General features: G+C 44.7%; 1 protein-coding gene across 3 annotated transcripts in view; it reads right to left on the bottom strand.

Moving 5' to 3' along the window:
* LOC124621757 (zinc transporter 1) overlaps positions 1-25,684 on the bottom strand; it is a 262,842-nt gene that overhangs the window by 140,074 nt on the left and 97,084 nt on the right. For 2 of the 3 annotated variants that reach the window (XM_047147165.1, XM_047147170.1), the window contains exon 2: positions 25,164-25,197. The exons of the other annotated variant lie outside the window; for it this stretch is intronic. The gene's annotated coding sequence lies outside the window, so the exon portion shown is untranslated. The remainder of the gene's footprint in view (positions 1-25,163; positions 25,198-25,684) is intronic. 3 annotated transcript variants of the gene reach the window in all.

Here is a 25,684-nt window from a genome sequence, read left to right on the forward strand (position 1 = left end):
ACGTTCCACAGCACAGTCCGTGTGCCGACGGCTTTACTGGTGTGTCCTGCGACGACGGTCATTGAGCGGCCTCGGCCCGGCGGATCCCATTTGAAGCGCGGAACGATCAGGTATGGTTGCCACCAATAGACCAGTGGCTCCAACTAGTAGGTGACGCTGTTGGGTTTGGTCGAGCTGTATAACTGAACAATGACTGATCAGGGTACGTTGAATGCAGGATGAATATTTACACTCCTTCCAGCCAGGTGAGTTGCTGCAATAGGCAGACTCCTGGCAAGTACTTCACTGTGAAAACGTCACGTTGTGCTACGCCATTTGGCAATATAGCCACTCGCCGAAGCATTACACAACTTTGCTTGTGCTTGTGCTTCTCAAACTCAGCTCCGAACGTAAAGTCAGTCAGTCTCTCTCTCTCTCTCTCTGGCGCTAACAGGTGATGGTACTCACGCTCAGCTTGGCAGGCGAGTCCCGACATGGGCCACGGACGCGACACATGTCGCTGCCGCAAACCAACAGCCGCGGAGCGAGCGCCGCCGCCATACTGTCTGACAAGACGTCGCCTCGCCGTGACTGTGGCCGCCCCCACCGCCACGATCGATGCCCGCATCCACCCCACCTCGCCATTTTAACACGATCCCAACGTGCTCGTTTAATCAGACACACCTCAACCGTTCCACGCCTACCGCCAAGCGCATACGACGCCATCTGTCTTATTAACGCAATGCTCAGGTGACGAATCAAGATGTCCTGATTTATGTATGTCTATGGAAGAACTCCAACTACATCCTCACAGTACTATTAAACAAGTAAACTGTTCGCTACGAGGACAACGTGAAACGCTTCCGGATTGAATTTTTCACAATGCAAAGGAGTGTGCTCCGTTTTGAAACCTAGAAGAGCTTCTGCATAGTTTGGAAAGTGGGAGAAAATGCCGGTACTATGCAAATGCGAGGTGGGATTGTGAGTCGTGCACGAGAAACTTAAGTCTGACAAGAGCGTTGCCCTTGAATGGCAAGGATCCGAGTTCTGATCCCAGCCCGGCACATAGTTTTAATCATCTAGGTAGTGTCCAGCCACGAATTTCTTTACATGTTGGAATATGCGGAAATAGGAGGGTGCCAAACCTAGATAATATAATGAATGTTTGGAACTTTCAACTGCCACGTTTTTCACGCTACCTAAACAACTGCGTTGGCACGGACATTATCTTTACGAAACGTCAAAATTTCTTTTACGTTCAAGTCTTTTCTCACGCAGTTTTTTCATACTTTCCGCCCAAATAACTTGCGTAGTATTCACTAGTTAATGTTTCACCATCTACAATGTAATCAACAGAGGAGTTTCGAGATAAAAAGAAGCTAACCATAAACAGTCTGGAATCGAGAATCGACTTCGCATTTTTGTGTATAACTTTCATCCATTGTCTTGACTGTTGTTTCGTGTATTGTGTGATGTTTTCTGTCCACTAGTAACAAAGCGGTATGTGAGTTTTTCCCGTCTGAATGATACACACGGCTATTCTCAAAAGTCCCACAAAAAACTACTTCACAGATGACAGTCAAAGTTGCCTTCGGTTAGTGCGCAGCAAGGAGCCCTTCGGTTAGTGCGCAGCAAGGAGCGACGTAAAAAAATAAAAATAAAAAAAATAATAATCATTGAGTGATACCACCACCATCTCTGTGTCGTCACAGGATTTATACTAGTTGCCGCAACAAGCTACTGATTTGTTATTCAGTGCGGTCCTCTCACATGAACATTACGCTTGCAACACTTGCGTGTGTCTGCCGGTAATTCCTAAGGCATCGCAGCGTTCACTTTCTCATAGATTTGTACAGCACCCTAGAGAGAAAATAGGTGTTTGCGTCCTTGACATGGGTAGTAACAAAGGCTACAATATGCGCAAGTGAGCTAAATATTTGATATCAGCCAAAGTGCTAATGTTATACCTGATATCTACTGCACGCTCTGCAGTTTTCCAAGTCGTCTTCTTCCCCCGCCTTTCTTCCTGCAATTTTCTGATACCAGAGGACAAAATGGTTCGGTCTTAGTTTCTTACACGAATACAACAAAACATGGAAAACGTTTATTTTCGCGTGGAAATTCTTTAGTATCGCAGTTTATTTACGAACAGCGGATACAGGAAATCCCTGTATTCTAATAACACGTTCGCGACCCAACGAAAGTCAATGAGTTTTGTGTTGTACCATAATTTAATGTTTAAGGTGCCTTTTCTTTCATGGAGCCTTCCAGTATGGGACATGTTTACCCCGTTCACATCTCGACAAGCAAACCAACACGATTTACCAGCTCGCATATATAATGCCTGTGACCAAATTTACGGCCCGCATCTCGTGGTCGTGCGGTAGCGTTCTCGCTTCCCACGCCCGGGTTCCCGGGTTCGATTCCCGGCGGGGTCAGGGATTTTCTCTGCCTCGTGATGGCTGGGTGTTGTGTGCTGTCCTTAGGTTAGTTAGGTTTAAGTAGTTCTAAGTTCTAGGAGACTGATGACCATAGATGTTACGTCCCATAGTGCTCGGAGCCATTTTTGAACCAAATTTACGAACACGTTTCGCGGATTGCATGACAATCTTTATTACGGGCTCAATATTTGCAGAATCAGTGAGGTAGATGACACTTAGCACTAGTAACGAAAACTTTGTTTCTCGGTGCAACTACAAAGCAATAGCTTCTATCACTTATAAGAACTCTATTCTCTGGGGAAACAAAAACTGCTTTATGGTAGTCAAAGAAGCAGTAAACGAGTAATTATTTCACGCATAGGAATAGAAATCGTCCCATAATTAATGAAGAAAAATTGGGTGCACGAGCAAACGGTTACGAATAGAAAAAATTTACAGATTAAACATTCCTCTCTTCGGTAAATCGACAACGATCTGCATTACGTTGGCCTCTAGTCTGAGGAGTCTTAAATACGAAGGCGGAAGCGGGTAATTTTTGCCACCAGACTGGTTGTGTGTCTTAACTTCTCTCTTTGTCAAGCTACGAATGCAGAGAGTCTTTCAAGAAGCAAAGAACTTTTTCGTTTTATGTCTCGTCAGCAGCGAGGTAAGTCGACACGAATCAACTTGGATGGGAAAAGAATGGCAAAGGAAATGGATGGTGTCATTTGTCATTTTTAAAGAAAACTCCTTGGCACCAACGTGATCTCCCCAGGGAGACCACGGAAAACATGAATCTGGCTGTCCGGATCGGTGTTTGCACCACACTCCTTCCTCACCAGAGTCATGTTCCTCATCGACTACTCTGAGCGTCGCTCGGTTGTGGATTCCAATACTCGTCCAAAATTATGGCACAAAGCAATCGGCAAACATCATCATTTGTTTGGTCAGCGTTCATTGGTGTGCCGTTCCTGTGTTACTGCGGCACTGCTCTGCTGCACCAGCATTTAACAAGGCGATAAGTCGGTAATACAGCACTCTTCTGGAGCACAAATAGCGGTGCACAGCATCTATGAAAGTCCGTGTGATGTTCCACTTCTGGAACGCACTCTGACAGCAAAGTATAGCACCAAGTAGATACTATCACTAAAATAGCCTTAAATTCACTGGCTTTGTTGACAATCAATACAACAACGCGGGATCGAAATACCACGGATTCTCTACTCACTGTACTTGAAATGTTAGTGCATACAGCTATTGTTTTCTAAATAATAAATTTAGCACGTGCCTTAACCGAAGCCGGCCGGAGTGGCCGAGCGGTTCTAGGCGCTTCAGTCTGGAACCGCGAGACCGCTACGGTCGCAGGTTCGAATCCTGCCTCGGACATGGATGTGTGTGATGTCCTTAGGTTAGTTAGGTTTAAGTATTTCTAAGTTCTAGGGGACTGATGACCTCAGATGTTAAGTCCCATAGTGCTCGGAGCCATTTTTGAACCTTAACCGAACAGATACGCGTTTATTCTGCAAAATTTTTGGGCAAGCTGTCTTCACGACGAACCAGAAGCATTCTGGGCTCTAAGAAATATGCGTAACACACGAATTCATAACTCAAAAGAAGTTAATTAATTCCAAATTCTGATTAGCCTAACCGTCGCATACTCTGTAGCGTAGGAATGTCAACAGTGACAACACTCTTATCGGTAGTACGTGACACAATGGGGACGCTCTAACAACCTGGGAACTTGGTCTGGAGATACGACTGGGTAAATAAACGGCCAGGACAATGGTGCATATTACGAGCGCTCCGCTGCAGGTATATGGCCACATCCAAAGCTTAGCTCATGCAAACTGCAAAAGGAAAACTTCGTTTCTACTACAAAATATTTCATGTAGCGAGAAAAAGTGCAATGTTTACGAACGAAAACTTTATGTACTTCTACATCTGTACTGACGGGCACTGCTGTCCCAGCATCATCTCCAGCTATAGTTTTGTTTAAGCATTGCGAGAGCACCTCAGACATGCTCAACATACACGTGAGAAATCATACAATTTTAATCATCTAGCAGTCGTCCTTTCAACCAGTTTGGTGGTCCTTATCACCAATACGTTGAGCTGATCGATCGAAGTTTTTTCAAACGACGACATGGTTTGTTGATTACACTTGTTTACAATTCTTCCTATAAATTTCACTATGTCATTGTCTTTCGCAGAACAACATTCATGCGGTTGTTCTTCCTTAAAACATTACTCGCATATATTCTGAGATTCTCGGCAGTTGAGAATGATTCCAACGACAAGACGACAAACCGAGTCTTTTGATTATTTATTTGAGTTACTATATTTCAATTGATGGTGAAGGTCACTTGCCAAATTTAGAACCAAACGCTGATCATCTGCAGATTTTCACACAATTCTCCATAGCTGTCTGAGAACGTTGCTTCTCTATGCAAAACCGTGTCGTCTGAAAAGTTTCGGAGGTTGGTTTGGAGCGCGCTAGCCTACGTGGTGCAATCGTGTTGCGTTCGCCTATGCAAGTCATCAGCTGTAGATGAGGACAAATGAAAGACCTCTGACATTCCAATTGGGCTGATTGCTGCGCAACAGCTGAGAGGAGCAAGAGACGAAGGTGACGACGTGATGAACTTGGGAATCGGACACGAGCAGTACAGACGTACACCGTTCCTCACTCATTAGAGATGTACCGATTGGTTATAATTAAAGTGCAGCTACTCACAGAATTCCAGTATGGGCTTTAATATCGTATGGCAGCGAGATGTAGATATTCTAAAGCGTTATAGCGGAACCGCATTACGCTGGGAAAAAAAAAATTAATTCCAATTTTGGCCACCAGGTGCAAATCTAGCGCTGTGAATGCAAGTCGTATAGAAATGTTTTCATATCGCTCGTTTGCTGTAACAACGTCATAACTCAAAAAACACGGCTTTGAGATAATAGTACAGGTGAAATGGCAATGAACAGAACTTTCAACTGGTAGTGTGTCATATCTGAGCTTTTAAAATTTGTCGCAGTATGGCAGTAGTGTCGTTTTGTCGGCAATACGTTTCGAACGGAGTGTTAATTACAACATTTATATTAACCCAGTTGTGAGTCTGCCGTTGCGTGTAGCACGTCGTTAAGTTCTCTACAACAGCGACATATTTTGTGCTGTGACAGTATTGCTGAAAGGTAAGAGCGCTTTCTATCTGTTTCTTTGCAATGCATAAGGCCTTATTTAAAGATATGACTTTGTGCATGAACAACTTGGAATGAGTTCTGTTTGACTTACTGTTAGTTTGTGTTATGACGTTATTGCAGAAAAGAATCGCTTTCATTGAGGTACTATTTTGTTTCAATACGTTGTCACAAATAACAGAAATTCGTTTCTTAATCATAGGTTTTAGAATCAATTGCTATTATGACACTCTCGCACTAAGTCGTCGTCAATTACAAGTTTGAATTATCTACACTCCTGGAAATGGAAAAAAGAACACATTGACACCGGTGTGTCAGACCCACCATACTTGCTCCGGACACTGCGAGAGGGCTGTACAAGCAATGATCACACGCACGGCACAGCGGACACACCAGGAACCGAGGTGTTGGCCGTCGAATGGCGCTAGCTGCGCAGCATTTGTGCACCGCCGCCGTCAGTGTCAGCCGGTTTGCCGTGGCATACGGAGCTCCATCGCAGTCTTTAACACTGGTAGCATGCCGCGACAGCGTGGACGTGAACCGTATGTGCAGTTGACGGACTTTGAGCGAGGGCGTATAGTGGGCATGCGGGAGGCCGGGTGGACGTACCGCCGAATTGCTCAACACGTGGGGCGTGAGGTCTCCACAGTACATCGATGTTGTCGCCAGTGGTCGGCGGAAGGTGCACGTGCCCGTCGACCTGGGACCGGACCGCAGCGACGCACGGATGCACGCCAAGACCGTAGGATCCTACGCAGTGCCGTAGGGGACCGCACCGCCACTTCCCAGCAAATTAGGGACACTGTTGCTCCTGGGGTATCGGCGAGGACCATTCGCAACCGTCTCCATGAAGCTGGGCTACAGTCCTGCACACCGTTAGGCCGTCTTCCGCTCACGCCCCAACATCGTGCAGCCCGCCTCCAGTGGTGTCGCGACAGGCGTGAATGGAGGGACGAATGGAGACGTGTCGTCTTCAGCGATGAGAGTCGCTTCTGCCTTGGTGCCAATGATGGTCGTATGCGTGTTTGGCGCCGTGCAGGTGAGCGCCACAATCAGGACTGCATACGACCGAGGCACACAGGGCCAACACCCGGCATCATGGTGTGGGGAGCGATCTCCTACACTGGCCGTACACCACTGGTGATCGTCGAGGGGACACTGAATAGTGCACGGTACATCCAAACCGTCATCGAACCCATCGTTGTACCATTCCTAGACCGGCAAGGGAACTTGCTGTTCCAACAGGACAATGCACGTCCGCATGTATCCCGTGCCACCCAACGTGCTCTAGAAGGTGTAAGTCAACTACCCTGGCCAGCAAGATCTCCGGATCTGACCCCCATTGAGCATGTTTGGGACTGGATGAAGCGTCGTCTCACGCGGTCTGCACGTCCAGCACGAACGCTGGTCCAACTGAGGCGCCAGGTGGAAATGGCATGGCAAGCCGTTCCACAGGACTACATCCAGCATCTCTACGATCGTCTCCATGGGAGAATTGCAGCCTGCATTGCTGCGAAAGGTGGATGTACACTGTACTAGTGCCGACATTGTGCATGCTCTGTTGCCTGTGTCTATGTGCCTGTGGTTCTGTCAGTGTGATCATGTGAAGTATCTGACCCCAGGAATGTGTCAATAAAGTTTCCCCTTCCTGGGACAATGAATTCACGGTGTTCTTATTTCAATTTCCAGGAGTGTAGATTTGTGGAACCGTACAAGTAGTGTCAGTTTTTAACAAACAGGGGGGAGGGGGGGGGGGGGGGAGCACGACGTTGGGATCGCGGATTTACTTCAAATTTTGCACACCTTTAGTAGGCTTTTAAAATAACATAATGTGTGCAAGTAATACGGTGCATTACTATGGCAATTCCGGAAAAATCGCAAGAGAAGATTTACGCGTCTATTACGTAACAGATGTAACATTGTGTAGATGCCGAACTTCATGGTAGTCAAGTGGTTAGCATTCGAGCTTCGTAAGACGAACGTGTACGAGACAGTGGCTCGACTCTCGCTCAAACCTTCATTTTTGTACTACATGTGTAAATTCTGTGATATTCAAAAAATTTGCACCTATACAATTCGTTCTTGCTACATTGGAACATCTCACCGCTACGCATGTCAACTCTTCTACGTCTGCAGCTCGAAACGTCGAGGTGCAAAGTAGTTCCGGGTACCTTAACAGACAGCATGTATAAGAGATTTCGCGAATCTCGACATGCATACATTTTCAGGAAAACTCTATGCGTTTCTATATTTACTTATAAATATGTTTGTTCCAATTGATAAATTTAATTAAAACCGTAAGCAGTCAAATAACATGAAATTCACTGAAACTTCATGCAAATACACGTGGTTTTTTTAAAATTATATTACCTCTCAAATATATAAATTAAATAATATGGCCAATGATTAAAAAATAGAGATTAAAATTTAAGCTTTTTGCAGGAGTGAATCGTCGCCTCATACACCCTCGTCATACGAAACTCGAACGCTAACCACTGAACCACTATGAACTCTAACGTCTGATACCTATGCACGGATACATGTTACATGATATACGCGTAAAACTTCTCTTACGATTTTCTCGGAATTGCCAGAGGAGAAGCGCCTTACTACTCGCACATTATACTGTTCTAATGGCCTGCTAAAGGAGTCCAAAGTCTGAAGTAAATCTGTGGCCACAACGTCGTGGCGTTCCCCCTTGCAAGATCCATGAGAGCCAAAACAGTACTGCGGTGCTGTCACAGTTCCAGATAACCGGTCACACACCCAAGCTTTTCTTTTCCGTTAAAGCGAATAAACAATCGCTGTTATCTTATCCAAGAATAGTTCATCGCTATTCTGAAGAACTGCCGAGATACAACTAGATGATGAGGCTATTTTCCGTAATTCTTCTTTGCAAATGAAGTAGAACTGTTTAATGGCAGCTGTCCATTGCTTGTTTTGCAGATTCATTTCTCCCACGAACATTAGATTTTCTTTCTGGTTACTTAAGGTAAATTTTATCTCTTACGGTGTATTATGTAGGGGGAAAAAATCCCAACTGCTCAGAGATTCGGATTGCACTTTTTTCTTATGTCCAGCTGGTAACTGGGTGGGTTAAGTAGGTTCATAACTCTGAAGGTAGGGGCGAATCACCTGAAATAAAAAGTCAGTAAATCACTGTAGTGTTCAAATCGACCTTCATGTAGGTCACTGCTTCATTTTCTTCTTAATCTACCGCTAGGGTGTATTCAGCAATTAATACTGCGACGTACCCCTCATATTATGTAGCAGGTGATGTATGAGGACTACTACAGTTTCAGAGTTCAGGATAGAAGAGTAATACTTATTACTGACATCGACCAGGGAGGTAATGCCTAAGTTTTACGCCGTGCACCGACAGTGTCTTCTGGCAGCAAGTGAACAACCACGCATTTAGATGAAAACCGGATTTTAGAGACAACGTGCCTCCCTGTCCCAGTTTTTCATTATTCTAAAAAAAATTAGTTATCTTCTACTTACACCTTTAAATTATGTATCTTTGAAAAATGAATACGACGAGTAACGATATTCAACGGTGGGCTATTTTCGTCAGTTATTCGTGGCTTTGTTACCTTAGCTAGGAGATCCAGTCCACGTACATCATTTGTAATCTTATTACTATGTACTATAGCAAGCATTACGTAAGGTTGATAGTGGCAATTACTAGAAATTGTGCTTACAACCAATATAACTGACAGACATAAGCGAAAGTGACCATGTTCAGAGCAGTTCGGACGTTGCCGACCATGACGGGGAAGCCTGCGCTAACTGAAAGTAGAAAAAATAGCTGATGTCGCTTCTGAACCTCGTCTCCGTATCTCTGGCAGTATAAGAATTTCTCAAATTTGTCTTCAGATGAATGTACGGAGAAAACAATATTCGTCTTTGGAAGGTACATTCCTCCATTCATTCGTAGTCGAATTACGATAGTACGGACTCCACTCCACGATAATCAATACCATCTCCCCATCCCCACGATGCCCCCCCCCCCCCCCCCACAGACAATTCCAGACGTCTGCTCCTTATCTTACGATACAGTTTATGTCGCTCCTGCCCTGCAGACAATTATCTTTGAGACATCCTTGGCTCTCGTCGTAAAGGCAAGGCCATATAACGTGCTTGCCGTGCAGAGGTCGACCTTTCCACTAGCACGATACGAACTCTCCCTGTGCTTTGGTCGTCAAACCCTTGAAATTTCGCTATGGTACTTCCAATGTTAGTATTAAGAAAACAGTCTTAATCGCGTTTTTTATTTATTTAGTAGACGTGACGCCACCAGCAGTCGACCATATGTTCGCCCTGAAGATGGCCCCTACGATGGGCTGAAACCGGTCGGCACTAAATAAATAAAAAACGCGATTAAGACTTTTCTTAATACTACGTTAATTTGTACTAATCGCTGTTACTCCATAACCATGTTGACCAAACTTCCAATGTTAGTGAAGCAGCGGTCCTTGGCTGACCTGGTGAACACATCCGAGTATTTCACCTTGCAAAACCGGATGTGGCATTAACTTGGTAACTTCTACAATACACCATACCTCGCTACGAAGGGAGTCTACACATCAGACACTATGCGTGTGGTGAACCTTTGTCAATTGGAAGGTTGGAATGCTCTATTCCCGCACAGATTTCCGCTAAACGTGTAGAGATTCTTCTTATACATTTTACGCTACTGCTCAGTAGTACATGACGGAGAGTTCAACTCAGTAGCGGTCAGTAAGATGCTCGAAAACGGCTGAGGTCATAAACGCCCAAATCATGAAAAAATGGGTCGTTTCCTTGGGAAAGTACTCCGCGATTCTTGAAGCCAGTTGACACATAGGATCAGTAGCTGGATAAAATTATAACGAATAACGACACATCGCTCGCTTCAACTAGATTGTAATTTCTTGCTACGGTGTGGAACGAGTCAGTAAAGGCACAAACAAACACGAGGATCTGTGAACTTAGACCACCCAACAACGCGCCGATGGTAGGAATTGAAATTGTCAGTATCTGCAGGGGAGCAAAAGCGCGTTTAGTAAATCGCATTTTGTCAGTCGAAGGGGCGGACTATGACGAGCGCGTTGCCTTGTAGAAGCCGTACGAGTCTGGCAACCCTACACCGGCGCCAACATCTGCCAGACAGCGAATGCTAGACACCGTGTAGTTCTCGCCTGTTGTATCACTTGTCACGCTAGCTACCATATATGAAGCTAATCATTTGGTCTGCAAGTCGAGAAGGGATTCTCGAGTCCCAGCCACGAAGGAATGGTAATATTTGAAACTACTTTGATGATTTTAATCTTTTTCACATCAATATCTCATTTGTCACTGTGTGCATCACAGCATGAGAAAATACTTTTAATTTGTTATTGGAGTAACAGTCGGGAACAAAACCTGTCTAGATCACTGTAAAATATTTATACTTTTGCCACTACATTTGGATTATTACAACGGGCGTTCAACGAGTAATGCAACGCTTTTTTCTCAGCCAACTGCGGTTGAAAATAAACGAATTTGTTGTGGGACATCGTGGAACATTCTCGCTTCAGCCCCTATACTTCCCAGAAGTTCCGATAGGTGACGGCGCTGTACGTAGTCTTCAACATGGCGGCTACGATGGGGTAGAGCTGTCATTGAGTTTCTTTTGGCAGATAACCAGAGCATCGCATACATTCATTCATAAGCGCTTACAGAATACACGGTGAGTCGTCGGACTAGGCGTCTGTTCTCATCGCAACAAGGTCGCGCTAAATTGTCCGATCTCCTGCGTGCCTGCCGGCTGCTCACAGCTGTGACTCCTGCATTGGCGTGCGTGGTGATTCTCATTCGAGGAGACCGACGGATCACAATCTGACAACTGGACGTCTCTGTTGCTAGTGCTGACACAGTCGAGAGCAGCTCACAAAACTTCGTTGAACTGTTCTTCCTCATCCAAGCTACAGCTCGGATCTAGCACCTTCCAACTTCCATCTGTTTAGCCCAATGAAGGATTCACTCTGCAGAAAACAGTACTTGGTTGATGGGGGAGGTTACTGACGCAGCAAGACCTTGGCTCTGGCTCTGACGTCAACCAGTTCAGTAATACCATGTGGGCGCACACGTGCCTCCTCTTCCTCCGTCCCCCTCACTAAAGTGGCGTTAAGGCCGTAGCAGTGAACAGAGATTGTATTGAAAAATAGGGTTTTGCACCCTAGAGAGGAGATATAGTGCGGTGTGTTGGACTCATGAATACAACCAAGCTGATTTCAGGAAAAAAATGTGTTGCATTACTCATTAAACGCCCCTCGTTGAAAAGGAGATAGCAAAGAATGGCACGTTTGGTCATGGGGTGCTTCAGTATGCGCAATAGTGTAGGGGAGATGCTCAACAAACTCAAGTGTCAGACGCTACGATAGTGGCGTTGTGTATTACGGAGAGGCTCTCTGTCTGACTTCCGAGAGCTTACGTTCCAAGTAACGTCGTGCAACATTACTTCCTCATGTGTCTCGCGAAATGACAACGACGAGAAAATACGAGCCCACGTCGATTGTCTTTCTTTCAACGCACCGTACGTGAATGTAATAGGAAAGGGATGGAAATGAAACACACACCAGATGCACTCTTGAGTCACGGACCGTAATGTGGCTTGCGAGATATAGCTGCAGATTTCGCTCTTCCAAACACAAACACAAACAAAAACACAGACCTTGACATGAATTTCATGCAATACACACATGCTATTATTAAAGCAAAGCCATTTTCTTAGTAAAGTCATACTGAAAACAAAAAAGCCTACGGGATTACTATATTACTTTGAGTATCGGTTTCCATCTGACGCACAGATCATCTTTAGTTCTAAAACCAGTACTGAAAAGAGGAGTGAGTTTTTTTCAAGAGAGCAAGGGTGAAAACTATGTCGGAGTAGCGTCAGTGTGTTTGTCGCCGCATCAGAGCGACACGTGCACGCGTTCCGCAAGGCGACAGAACCCGTTTGAATCCGACGCTGTCCCTCCAGCGCCAGGATGATCGTATTGCGCGCATTGTGCAACACCCGAAGCCACATTGCCACAGGACTAAACACCTGACACGTATCTTACCCAGCTGCTCTCACCACAGACACTGCTAACTTTACAAATCAATAATTAACAGTCCTGTAACGATCTAACTGATCTTAGGGAAGATTTCGAGACCAGACCACTCGACTGGAATATGTCCACAGCTAGCACATCACACTCCGCCTCCAAATGGCCCCGAGCGTCTTTTGCCTGTTATCGCCACAAAGACGAGACAGGAATATAGTTCCAAGTCAATAGAGAAATGGTCACCTTAAAAGCACCACATACATGTTACGACAGACAAAATTTATCAGCTTTAATGAAAACCTCTGAAACCCCATCTCTTTCACTGAACGCCACGTTCATTTACCTACTTAGCTCTACATCCTAATTTGATGTATCTGTCTAATCCCCCAACACTCGCCGAGAAAACTGGAACAGCTCAAACCGAAATTCACGTCTGCGTACGGTTGACGGACTTTCGGGATCTCTCAATTTTCCGTACTGCAAAAATCTATCACGTCTGATCGCGAGAGATCACCTACTCCAAACATCAGAAATACGCTACGGAAGCGCAATATCCGCCCCCAGATGGCACACGAATCCTGCTCCACATGGGCCGCCGGCCGACTCCCGAAACGCTCCACATACAGCCCTGTCAGTCACTCAGAATTATGGGCAGAACAGAGACATTTTCCCTGTCAATTCCCTGCTACCGCTAATTGAGTTTGTCAGGTGCTGCTTCCAGCCAGGCCATGCGCAAGTTTTTCTGCTATGAGTGTTGCAAATCATCGCCCCTTAGAACCAGCCTAGTCGGGTCCAACCACCAAACAGGAGGAGGATTGGATGCCACAGCAACAAGAATCTGGAGCTGGTGACCACAACACAGAACAGTTATAGCATACACGCGCGGCCAGGAAATACACAAAAAACGAAAAAGTGACGCACCACGAAGGGATTATCCGAATGCGACGGAAGTCGGTAGATGTGAAATGTATGTACAAGGAAACAAATAATTACAACCTCAGAAAAACTGGAGATTTATTAAAGAGAAAGAGCTTCACAAATTGAGCAAGTTAATAATGCTTTGGTCCACGTCTGGCACTTATGCAAGCAATTATTCTTCTTGGCGTTGATTGATAGATTTGCCGCATGTCCTTCTGAAGGATATCGTGCGCAATTCTGTCGAACTGGTGCGCTAGATCATCAAAAACCAGAGATGGCTGGAAGGCCGTGCCCATAATGCTCCAGACGTTCTCAATTGGGGGAGATCCGGCGACCTTGCTGGCCAAGGTAGGGTTTGGCAAGCACGAAGACGAGCAGGTGAAAGCCTCGCCGTGTGCAGGCGGTCATTATCTTCCTAAGCCCAGGACGGTTCGCTATGGGGGGCAACAAAACGGGGAGTAAAATATCGTCGACTACCGCTGCGCTGCAAGGGCGCCGCGGATGACAAGCAAAAGGGTCTGGCTATGAAAAGAAATGGCACCCCAGACCATGACTCCTGGCTGTCAGGCCGTATGGCGGCCGACAGTCAGGTTGGTACCCCACCGCGGTCTGGGGAGTCTCCAGACAGTACAACACTATACTCCAACAGAACAAATAGTCCTGCTAATGGAAAAGCCACGCGAAACATTATTATACGGAGAACCGTGCATATACTATAATGTTACCCCTTTTACAGGATTTGACAGTCATTTATGACTAATGGATATGGAAATCAGACTATCAGTCCCTATTATACGGAGAACCGTGCATATACTATAATGTTACCCCTTTTACAGGATTTGACAGTCATTTATGACTAATGGATATGGAAATCAGACTATCAGTCCCATTTCCTTAGAGTTTTCTAGCTGTTAGAAAGAAATGCAGTAAAAATGGAACAATACAAAATCTAGGACCTTTCTGCGCCAAGCTCATTACATTAAGTGGTTTGTCTAATGGATTTACCGTCGCCAGCCTATATGGGCAAAAAAATGGTTAAGTTTCCGGAATGCAGAAGAAGTAAATTCGCCCTACTTTCCTGCTATTCCGTAACATAACTTCTCAAATAAATACAACTTTGAGGATATAGTTCTGAGAAAGACACACAGTCTTTTAGCTTCTACACCCACATACATATATATTGATCTAGAAAGACCACGAATTTTTAATCATTACTATGTGAAGAAGAAAGAAATAGGCCAGTGGGGACTTCTATGTTTGCATTTAGTATAACCCACAAATTAAATATTTAGATATTCTAATCTCATAAGCAGTTTTGTGCTCATCACTCATGAACTTTGTCATTCAATATTTATATGCAATCATACTTTAGTATTAGTGAGCCAAATTATTGAATTCCATGTATAACCGAAAGCATTTTATCAAAATTTATTTACTCAGTTTCACTTTAAAAAATTAGTTCACAACAATTATTTTCAAACATTTATTCAAAGATGAAAATTAGTGCTTGTAGACACTGAATGAAGCACTTCAAATGTTTGTAAAACAGGTTTACTCGAAATAATGGAACACTAGGAAAGGGCCCCATATACTCGTAGGTGAATGATTAGAATAATTAACAGGGTGAACCAAATTTTTTGTTATAAAACAATAATTATTCACAAAAATTAATTTTTAATTGATGGTTCACGCTTCTAAAATTCTAATTATACTGTTCGTAATCTGTTGGCTGTAGGCGTTGGTTGTGGCGGATAGCAATGGCGGCTGCACTACCCATGGTATGGCGTACAAGTTTCTTGAAGTATGGGATAATTAATTCTTCTTGGCGTCGTTTTAACGTCCATTGCATGGCCCAACAACTTGTACCCGAGCTGTAATAATTCATCAGTCGTCATCCGAGGCTATTTTGCAACAAATTCCAGGTAGGGCATCGCCCGCTCCTTCCGCGTGCTGTCTTTCACTTCTGCCTACAGACTGTATGTTCTCGTTCCCGCCCGCTCTACAGGTAGTGCGCCAAAAACCCAAGCCACCTTCTACGCTTCCCACAGTAACTTTCGTACACTACAAAAGCTCTCCATCTTTTACATAACACATATCCTACACATTGCCCCAGCCGTGAACCACTTTATACAAATGACAGCTTGCACAATATATAAAATTACACACACAAACATTTTCATTTCCTCAATCCGCGATGAAATACTATTTAGTAAATTACACATTTAACATATTTCTTTACATGAGTTACAAATATACTTTAGCAAAGCACTGTAACATCACATATATTACATTTTACAAATAGTCTTTGCATGTCACAGGTACGTTGCGATAAAATTTAAAGGAAAAAAATTTATAAATTTAGTTGACTGACTGAAGAATACTGTTATCAAACGTTTTCGCTGGTCATCGGAGCTGAGTTCGAAGCGGGTGTCATTACTGAAGACGATTCTACTCCAGTCAATGAGATTCCAGGCCGAAGACGTTTCTGGAGACGCCCCAGACAGCAGTGGGGTGCCAACCCGACTGTCGGCCGCCATACACGGCGACAGCCAGGGGTGATGGTCTGGGGTGCCATTCCTTTTCATAGCAGCACACCTCTGCCTGTCATTCGCCGCACCCTTACAGCACAGCGGTATGTCGACGATATTCTAAGCTCCATTTTATTGCCCTTCATGGCGAGCCATCCTGGGCTTACATTTCAAAAAGACAATGCACGTCCGCTCACGGAGGGAGTTTTTACTGTTTGTCTTCCCTGCCTTGGCCAGCAAGGACAAGAGGACACCCGGATTTTTATCATTTGTTTGTGTGTACACGTACATCACATCTACCAATTTCCGTCCCATTCGGATAATACCGTCTTGGCGCGACTTCATTTTCTTGGAGTGTAAATTACTATTCTTCTGCTATTCACTGTTTGGATCTACATCTGCTTACAACTACCAAAAGGTGAATAATGCACTTCTCAAGAATACTAATGAAATAAGGGTGATCCTTAGCATCTATAACCTTTTTTTTTTATCTAAATACTGAACACGATAGCGGCAGTACTTGTAATAGTCATCTGAATGGTTGTTAAACGCTTTGAAACTATGAAACAGTTATGTTAAGAATTCTCACTGTTCCGATACCATCCGTGAAAATCTTCAAATCACTAGCATTAGCAAGCAGACCGTGTACAGCATACGTTCAACCTATTTTTGAAACAAAGTATTGTAAAAATAGATCGCTGTGTGAAGGACAGCAGCAAGCAGGAATCGCGACGGAGCAGAACAAAGAGTTGAAGGCGGGCGCTACAAAAGCGACGCCAGGACAAAGGCGTCCACAGCGAGCCCGGCGCACAATGAAAACGCGATAACTGCCCGTCTGCTGCCTCGCTCCACACAGCTTCTCCTGTTCGTTGCACCTAACAGACTGGCAACACTGAATTTCCACACACCTCTGGTGAACGAACCTTTCAAATGTCATCCATACTCTCACTAAACAGTTATCAGATTTGGCCGTTTTGGGCGAGTACTGCAGAAACACGCTACTTTGCTAATGCGTTACTTGTTTTATCCATCATACCCACAATAATTCGTTACGATTTGACATCGTGACTTAACTCATCGTGCGGCGAGTGTGATCAATAGCTCACTAGTAAATGCCGTTGCTAAAATAAGCACATCCGACAAAAAATTACTTAACGCCGCCCACTCACTCCCCCCCCCCCCCCCCCCCCCCCCCCCCGCGGCCTCACGAACAAGAAATCACGCTAATATGGGTAACACTGCCTCCAGCTTTGTGACCACTATTCGGCAAGGAAGAGTCCAAAGTTTCTTTATGAATGACATATGCAGATGATTATTAGATTAAGCTGCGTGGGTAATCTCAAAAGTAAGGTCTCCTTTTTTTTCATAAGTACATAGACCTGTTTATTTCTACAATGGTTTACATCAGTTTACAGCTTGAACATTTAGCTATTTTTCGACATAATCACCATTTCTGTCGATGCATTTTTGTAGACGCTGTGGCGGTTTTTGTATGCCCATGTCATACCAGCTCCCCGCCATGCTGTTAAGAAAGCTATGAACCTCTTCTTTCACCTCGTCGTCAGAGCTGAATCGCTGGGACCACAATTAACGCTGACAGGTACTGTGAGACTCTGAAAAAACTCAAACGGGCAATTCAGAACCGGAGAAGAGGAATGTTGAGCGAGGGCGTACTCATTCTCCATGACAACACTCGCCCACACATCGCTCGGCAAACCGATGCTCCCCTGCAACAGTTTCAGTGGAACATAATCACCCACCCACCCACCCTATAGCCCTGACTTGGCGTCCAGTGACTATCACATGTTCCCTAGGTGAAAAGAACATATGACCGGAAAGCGATTCAGCTCCGACGGCGAGGTGAAAGAAGAGGTTCATAAGTTTCTGAACAGCATGGCGGGGAGCTGGTATGACATGGGCACACAAAAACTGCCACAGCGTCTACAAAAATGCATCGACAGAAATGCTGATTATGTCGAAAAATAGCTAAATGTTCAAGCTGTAAACTGATGTAAACCATTGCAGAAATAAACAGGTCTATGTACTTATAAAAAATAGGAGACCTTACTTCTGGGATAACCCTCGTATCAAAGAGCCCTAGACCTCGTACACTGAGGCAACAAGTCGCGGGATACCTCCTAACATCGTGTGCGATCCCCTTTTGCCCGGCATAGAGTAGCAACTCGACGTGGCACGGAAGTCGGTGAAAGTCCCCTGTAGAAATGTTAAGTCATGTTGCTCCTACAGCCGTCCATTAAGTCCGAAAGTGTTTAACGTGCAGGGTGTTGTGCACGAATTGACCTCCTGATGCGATTCATACAGGGCAATCTGGGCCGTCACATCTTTCGCTCTAATTGTCGAGAATGTTCTTCACACCAATGGCGAACATCTCTGGCCCGGTGACGTAGCGCATTGTCATCCATAAAAATTCCATCGTAGTTTGGGAACATGAAGTCCACGAACGGCTGTAAATGGTCTCCAAGCAGCCATGATGACCATTTCCTTCAATAATTGGTTCAACTGGACCAGAGGACACTGTCCGTTTCATGTAAAACTGGCCGCACTATTATGGAGACACCACCAGCTTGCACGATCCCTTAGGTCCATGGCTTCGTGGAGTCTGCGCCATACTCTAATCCTACCATCAGCTCCTTCCAACTGAAATCGGGACTCATCGAACCAGGCCACGGTTTTCCACTCGCCTAGGGTCCAACCGATATGGTCACGAGCCCAGGAGAGGCACTACAGGTGAGGAGGTGCTGTTAGCAAAGGCACTCGCGTCGGTCGTCTGCTGCCATAGTCCATTCACGCCAAATTTCGCCGCGCTGACCTAACGGATACGTTGGTCCTACGTCGCACGTTGATTTCTGCGGCTACTTCATGCAGTGTTGTTTGTCTGTCAGTACAGAAACTCTACACAAACGCGGCTGTTCTCGGTCTTTATATGTGTTGTCTGTGGTGAGAGGTAATGCCTGAAACTTGGTACTCTCGACAAACTCTGTGGATCGCAGAATACTGAATTCACAAACGATTTACGAAATTCAGTGTCCCATGCGTCTAGCTCCACCTTCCATTTCACTTACAAAGTCTGTTAATTTCCGTCGTGCGGTCACAATCACGTCTTAAACCTTCTCACATGAATCACCTGAGTGCAAATGACATCTCCGCTAATACACTGCCCTTTTACACCTTGTGTACGCGATACTGCCGCCATTTGTATATGTGCAAGTCGCTATCCCATGACTTTTGTCACCTCTGTGTATATTTATGAGGATTCGCTACGAAGACTGCAGCTCATATTCCGGTAAAAAGAATCAACTAAAACTAATATTGAAAGAAATGTTGGGATCCCAATGGTGGCATGTCCATGAAGTCAACAATCACATCAGCTGCTCTCATTTTCTCCCTTGATCTTCGGATAAATATTTGCTTACATAGAAAGATCTTCCTGTATATACACCAAGGTTGTCAGCCGGGAAGCGTTTGAAGAATTAGGGACCGGGGGCCGTGGAATTAAACTACCTCTGGTATTGCCTCTATAGAACAAGAGAAATGAGAGAAAGAGCCTTTACAGTGTGAGAAAATCACTAGTCCACAATGCCGGATTATCAGTACGATAGCCTTTACTCCATAGGAAAAATTTTATCTATATAAGAATACTAATGATAATGAACAAGTTCGTTCCAGCCCCGCGGTAGTTCCAACTGGTTACAAAGCGCGTGAAACTACTCTGAATAAAACAGGGGAGAGAATGAGTGGCCACGAGAGTAATCTAAATTCGTTTCAAAGGCAGAAAACTTACTAAAATTATCTCAGAGTGATGTCTGCGGTCGGTCCGCGAGCAGACAGGCTGGCGCGCACGCTTTCATGGCGCCCGCGATAATCTACACTACTGGCCATTAAAATTGCTACACTAAGAAGAAATGCTGATGATAAACGGGTATTCATTGAACAAATATATTATACTAGAACTGACATGTGATTACATTTTCACGCAATTTGGGTGCACAGATCCTGAGAAATCAGTACCCAGAACAACCACCTCTGGCCGTAATAACGGCCTTGATACACCTGGGCATTGAGTCAAACAGAGCTTGGGTGGCGTGTACAGGTACAGCTGCCCATGCAGTTTCAACACGATACCACAGTTCATCAAGAGTAGTGACTGGCGTATTGTGACGAGCCAGTTGCTCGGCCACCATTGACCAAACGTTTTCAATTGGTGAGAGATCTGGAGAATGTGCTGGCCAGGGCAGCAGTCAAACATTTTCTGTATCCAGAAAGGCCCGTACAGGACCTGCAACATGCGGTCGTGCATTATTCTGCTGAAATGTAGGGCTTCGCAGGGATCGAATGAACGGTAAAGCCACGGGTCGTATACATCTGAAATGTAACGTCCACTGTTCAAAGTTTCGTCAATGCCAACAAGAGGTGACCGAGACGTATAACCAATGGCACACAATACCATCACGCCGGGTGATACGCCAGTATGGCGATGACGAATACACGCTTCCAATGTGCATTCACCGCGATGTCGCCAAACACGGATACGACTATCATGATGCTGTAAACAGAACCAGGATCCATCCGAAAAAATGACGTTTTGCCATTCGTGCACCGAGGTTCGTCGTTGAGTACAGGCGCTCCTGTCTGTGATGCAGCATCAAGGGTAACCGCAGCCATGGTCTCCGAGCTGATAGTCCATGCTGCTGCAAACGTCGTCGAAGTGTTCGTACTGATGGTTGTCGTCTTGCAAACGTCACCATCTGTTGACTCAGGGATCGAGACGTGGTTGCACGATCTGTTACAGCCATGCGGATAAGATGCCTGTCATCTCCACTGCTAGTGATACGAGGCCGTTGGGATCCAGCACGGCATTCCGTATTACCCTCCTGAACCCACCGATTCCATATTCTGCTAACAGTCATTGGATCACGACCGACGCGAGCAGCAATGTCGCGATACGAAAACTGCAATCGCGATAGGCTACAATTCGACCGTTATCAAAGCCGGAAACACGATGGTACTCATTTCTCCTCCTTACACGAGGCATCACGACAACGTTTGACCAGGCAACGCCGGCCAACTGCTGTTTGTGTATGCGATTTCCTCATGCCAGTACGTTGTAGGTATCGCCACCGGCGCCAACCTTGTGTGAATGCTCTGAAAAGCTAATCATTTGCATATCATAGCATCTCCTTCCTGTCGGTTAAATTTCGCGTTTGTAGCACGTCATCTTCGTAGTGTAGCAATTTTAATGGCCAGTAGTGTACATGTAGTACGTCTCAATACGCAACAGAACTGCCACTGTGATTTAAACTCTGCATTTCTCATTCCACGGTGATGGAGGTCAGACGATGCTGTATAACAAGATGGTGACAGACTTCTGCGCCAACCTTCACAAACGATTAAAATCCAGCAAATGAGACGAGAGACAGCGTAAAAGTGCTGGAGAGCTTGTCTCCGCTACGTTTACCACCTTGGCTGCCATAATCTCCCCCCTGCAATGGGTCTGGGGCTGTCTTCCAGGCTCGCTATCTAGCATCAACTCGCGAGCACCACGTAAAAGAGTTTTTTTTTTTTTGAATGAAACGGATTTTCTTTTAATGGTCCACGCCATCTTTAATGTCCATGCTTTGCATGTATCACAAATTCATTCTGACCTTATCGGACGGCCTATACCTTCGCTACTCAGCTGCGGGTCTAGAATCTTTAGTAAACCTGACTTAACTGTGGACATTTGCATATTACGAATTTCAGCTCAATATATATGCGATCGGCTCGTAACAGCAGTCATTGGATTCTAAATTTCCCCCTCAGCCTGAATCTGCGATTGGATTTTAAATTACGTTTTGCATCTGTATTCTCACTTTTTATTGGCTGGATGCTGTTTTTTGCCGCTGCGCGCAATGTACTTTTCCGAAGTATCCGACTCAAAATATCCTTTGGCAATGTTTGCTTGGCTTGAAACCAACTGTCAATAACAAGACGTGACAATCGTCTCTGGTCGCAGTCGTTTCACGACCACTGTTTTTACGTCGTGATGCATGTTTACCATGTCCATGGTGTACGACTCCTTGCAGACGCATTGGGCAGTACGCGTTCATACACCAACAAATTAGACATCTTCGTTCATAGTGCTGTCATAAGCTCGTCCAAACACTACAGCATCTTTTTATGCAATTTCATCACGTCTCTACGTCGACGCACCTTACTACTTTTGTTTCCATACTACGCGCGGCAGGTACACACCACTTTAGTGCGTCACCTAACCGTCTTACGTACCAGTTACTACACCATTTACAGCGCTCCAAAGCAACTAGTGTGCTTTTTTACTGGAACGCCACGGCGCCCATCCAGCGCTGCCTTGGTCTTCGTATGGAGCGTCTGGTGTTTGGTTTCCCCGCAAGTGCTTTCTTCACCTTCTGATGGCATACGGGCTACGTGGCCTGCCCACTGGAGTCTTTTGCTCTTCAGCTTCTGTAGTACTGCTGATTTTTGCATTGAGAGGTGGAGTTCCTCATTCCTCCCCCTTCTCCATTCTCCTTTATCTAAGATTGGTCCCCATATCTTCCTCATTACTCTTCTTTTAAATACTAACAGTTTTTCCTTTTCTCGGTTGGTCATGCTCCAGGTTTCTGTGCTGCATATGACTGCTTGGAATATATATTTTCATTTAGTATTCGCTGACATTGATTTTGAGCTGAGAGTCTCCCCGATAAATTAAATGCATTTCATTCCATTTTAATTACATATTTTTATTATATAAAATTTCTTATTGATACAATCACCATTTTTCTTCGCTCTCGTAATAGAAAAAGTTATCCGACACATGAGAGAATTAAACGAGTGGACAAAACAACAACAACAAATAATAATAATTGTTCTGTCGTAACCACAAGCGCCGGAACGAAGATGAAGCACGCAAGAGAAGAGGGCGGTGACACGACATCGGCCAATGGTGCGCTGATTACGAGTTGAACCGCGACAGGAGCGGCCTCTACAAGAAGCGAATGTAAGCGCCGCTTCTGCCAGCTTCGGCTGCTCAGTAGCGGCTCAGTATTCGGACAGTATTAGCACGGTCTAGCAGAGTGTGCTACGATAGCAGTGACGTGCGATCCAATTCAATTGCTTGCATGAACATTGTGTATAGCAAAGGACACTTATTTACATGTCGCCCATCGCTTCCGACCATTTGTTGTACATACAAGTTAAGTATTCTCATTCTTCTTATTTGTACTAAATAACTATAAATGTGATTTTGCTTGAATTGTTATATAGCATTTCGAGAATGCAGCATCCTTAAGGCACCCAATACGAGACGAGTGGGCAGGACTCCACATTTGGCGACGAGTATCCGCCGAACCCTGTGCCTGGCGGCCACGGAATTTTCGTTGATATTGTGCTGGCACCTTAATTCTGTCTTGTCTTTATTTTCCAGGGGCTTTTCTTTGCTTTACCAGTTTCTTGTCGTTTCTGCTAATCAGTGTTTTCAGGTGGGCGTTGCAGAAATTTTCTTTGCTTGTGTCCTAATTTTACTAGCTTGCCTTGTCTTTTTTTGCATATTTGTCGTTCCAACATGCCCACCTCACCTGTCCCGTCCCTGTTCAGGCGCTGCCGCCGCAAGCGTTAGATACCACACAGCTAATGCAGATGTTTCAGTTCCAGACACAACAAATCGCCAGCTTACTCAACACGGTGCAGCAGCAACTGGCCAACGCTGCGCGCCCGACGGAACAAGCACCGCTCACTACACCTACTACTATACCATCGTTTCGACGCTTTCATGAACAAGAAGAGGAATGGCTCAAGTGGTTGTCCCAGTTCGAAGCCCATACCCTCGCTCACAATGTACCACGTACTGTGAAACTTCCCTATCTAATACCAACAGTAGGAAATGCAGTGTTTAGGCTCCTACAAAAGCTTATCACTAAAGCCACTCCGAGTGAACTTAGTTATGAACAGGTGATACAGTCGTTAAGTAACAATTACGACCAACGAATGAATGTGGTAGCAGCTCGGTATCAATTCTATAATTGCAAAAAGCGGTCAGGACAAACTTATCACTAGTGGGTAACAGATTTACAGGGTATGACAAGGAAATATACATTCAAACATGCTTGCGATGCTTTACATTCAGATATTATGTTGCGTGGTGCGATCGTGTACAGTGTACCTTATAAACTCAGAACAGATTTTGAAACAGTCCGATCCATCATTTCAGCAGGCCGTGCAAATACCAGATCAGTCCTATTCCGGTGCCTTGTCGGCTTATACATTTGGGCAGCCAGCTATTTGCCGGGTTGAGTCCCCTGCAACCACAGCTTCCGGCCCGGCGATGCGCCCACACTCCTGCCTCCCCCCGCCATAGTCACACTCTCTACACGACGACGGTCAGTCGCTTTGGGGGAGGGGGGGGGGGGGGGGAGGAATGTTCTGGCGTAACCACAAGCCCCGGAACGAAGATGAAGAACGCAAGAAAAGAGCAGGCGGTGAGACGACGTCGGCCAATGGTGCGCTGATTGTGACTGCACCACGACAGGAGCGGCCTTTACGAGAAGAGAATATGAAAGGGCCGCTCCTGCCAGCTTCGGCCGCTCAGTATCGGCTCCATATTCAGACAGTATTAGCACGGCCTAGCAGAGAGTGCTACGACAGCAGTGACGTGCGATCCACATCAATTGCTCGCATGAACACTGTATATAGCAAAGGAACTTATTTGCATGTCGCCCATCGTTTTTGACCACTTTTAAATACAAAATAGGTATTGTGATTCTTCTTATTTGTAATAACTATTAATCAGATTTTGCTTGAACTGTTGTATAGCATTCCTAGAACGCAGCATCCTTTAGGCACCCTATACGAGACGAGTGGGTGGGCAGGATTCCACAATAATAATAATAATAATAATAATAATAAATCTAATTTGCCTTACACTGTCGACATCATGCTTTTAGAAGACAATAAAAATTGTAACTCTCATGAGCAGTCAAACCTCTTGAAGGAACTGGGTTGCAATTAGATATTAAAAAAAAAACGAAATACGTTGTACTCACCAGAACTCCAAAATGTGGTAACTTAAAGGTCAAGCTGGAAAATACAAATAAAGAAACCAATTAAAATATATGGGAGATATTATTTTATTAATAGCTGTTAGTTTTCAGCAACAGTAGTAAATATTTCAGAATAAAATTCAGTCATCAGTCGCACAGAAATTTTTATTACGTAACTAATTGTCATCCTCAGAAGCCTACACAATTACAGATATAATAAATCGTAAGATCTGGGCTATAAATTTATCTAAAGTATAAGAAGTATATTACAGAAACTTACTTATTATTGGTTTAGCATATTTCAATATCTCCTTCACAAAAACATATATATTGTTTATAATTGTGAACAATATTTACAGATGCAATGAGTGAATCATATCTATGAGGTATGTCCACAAAGTAAGTTCCGTTTGGTTATATAAAACAAAAGTGTACAGATACATAAAAAATATTTATTGTACAAAAATCTACAACTGTTAAACCACTTTTCTACATAGCTTCCGAAATTTTATAGAGACTTCTCA

The sequence above is a fragment of the Schistocerca americana genome, chromosome 7 (genome assembly GCF_021461395.2).
Source record: "Schistocerca americana isolate TAMUIC-IGC-003095 chromosome 7, iqSchAmer2.1, whole genome shotgun sequence".
NCBI lineage: Eukaryota > Metazoa > Arthropoda > Insecta > Orthoptera > Acrididae > Schistocerca > Schistocerca americana.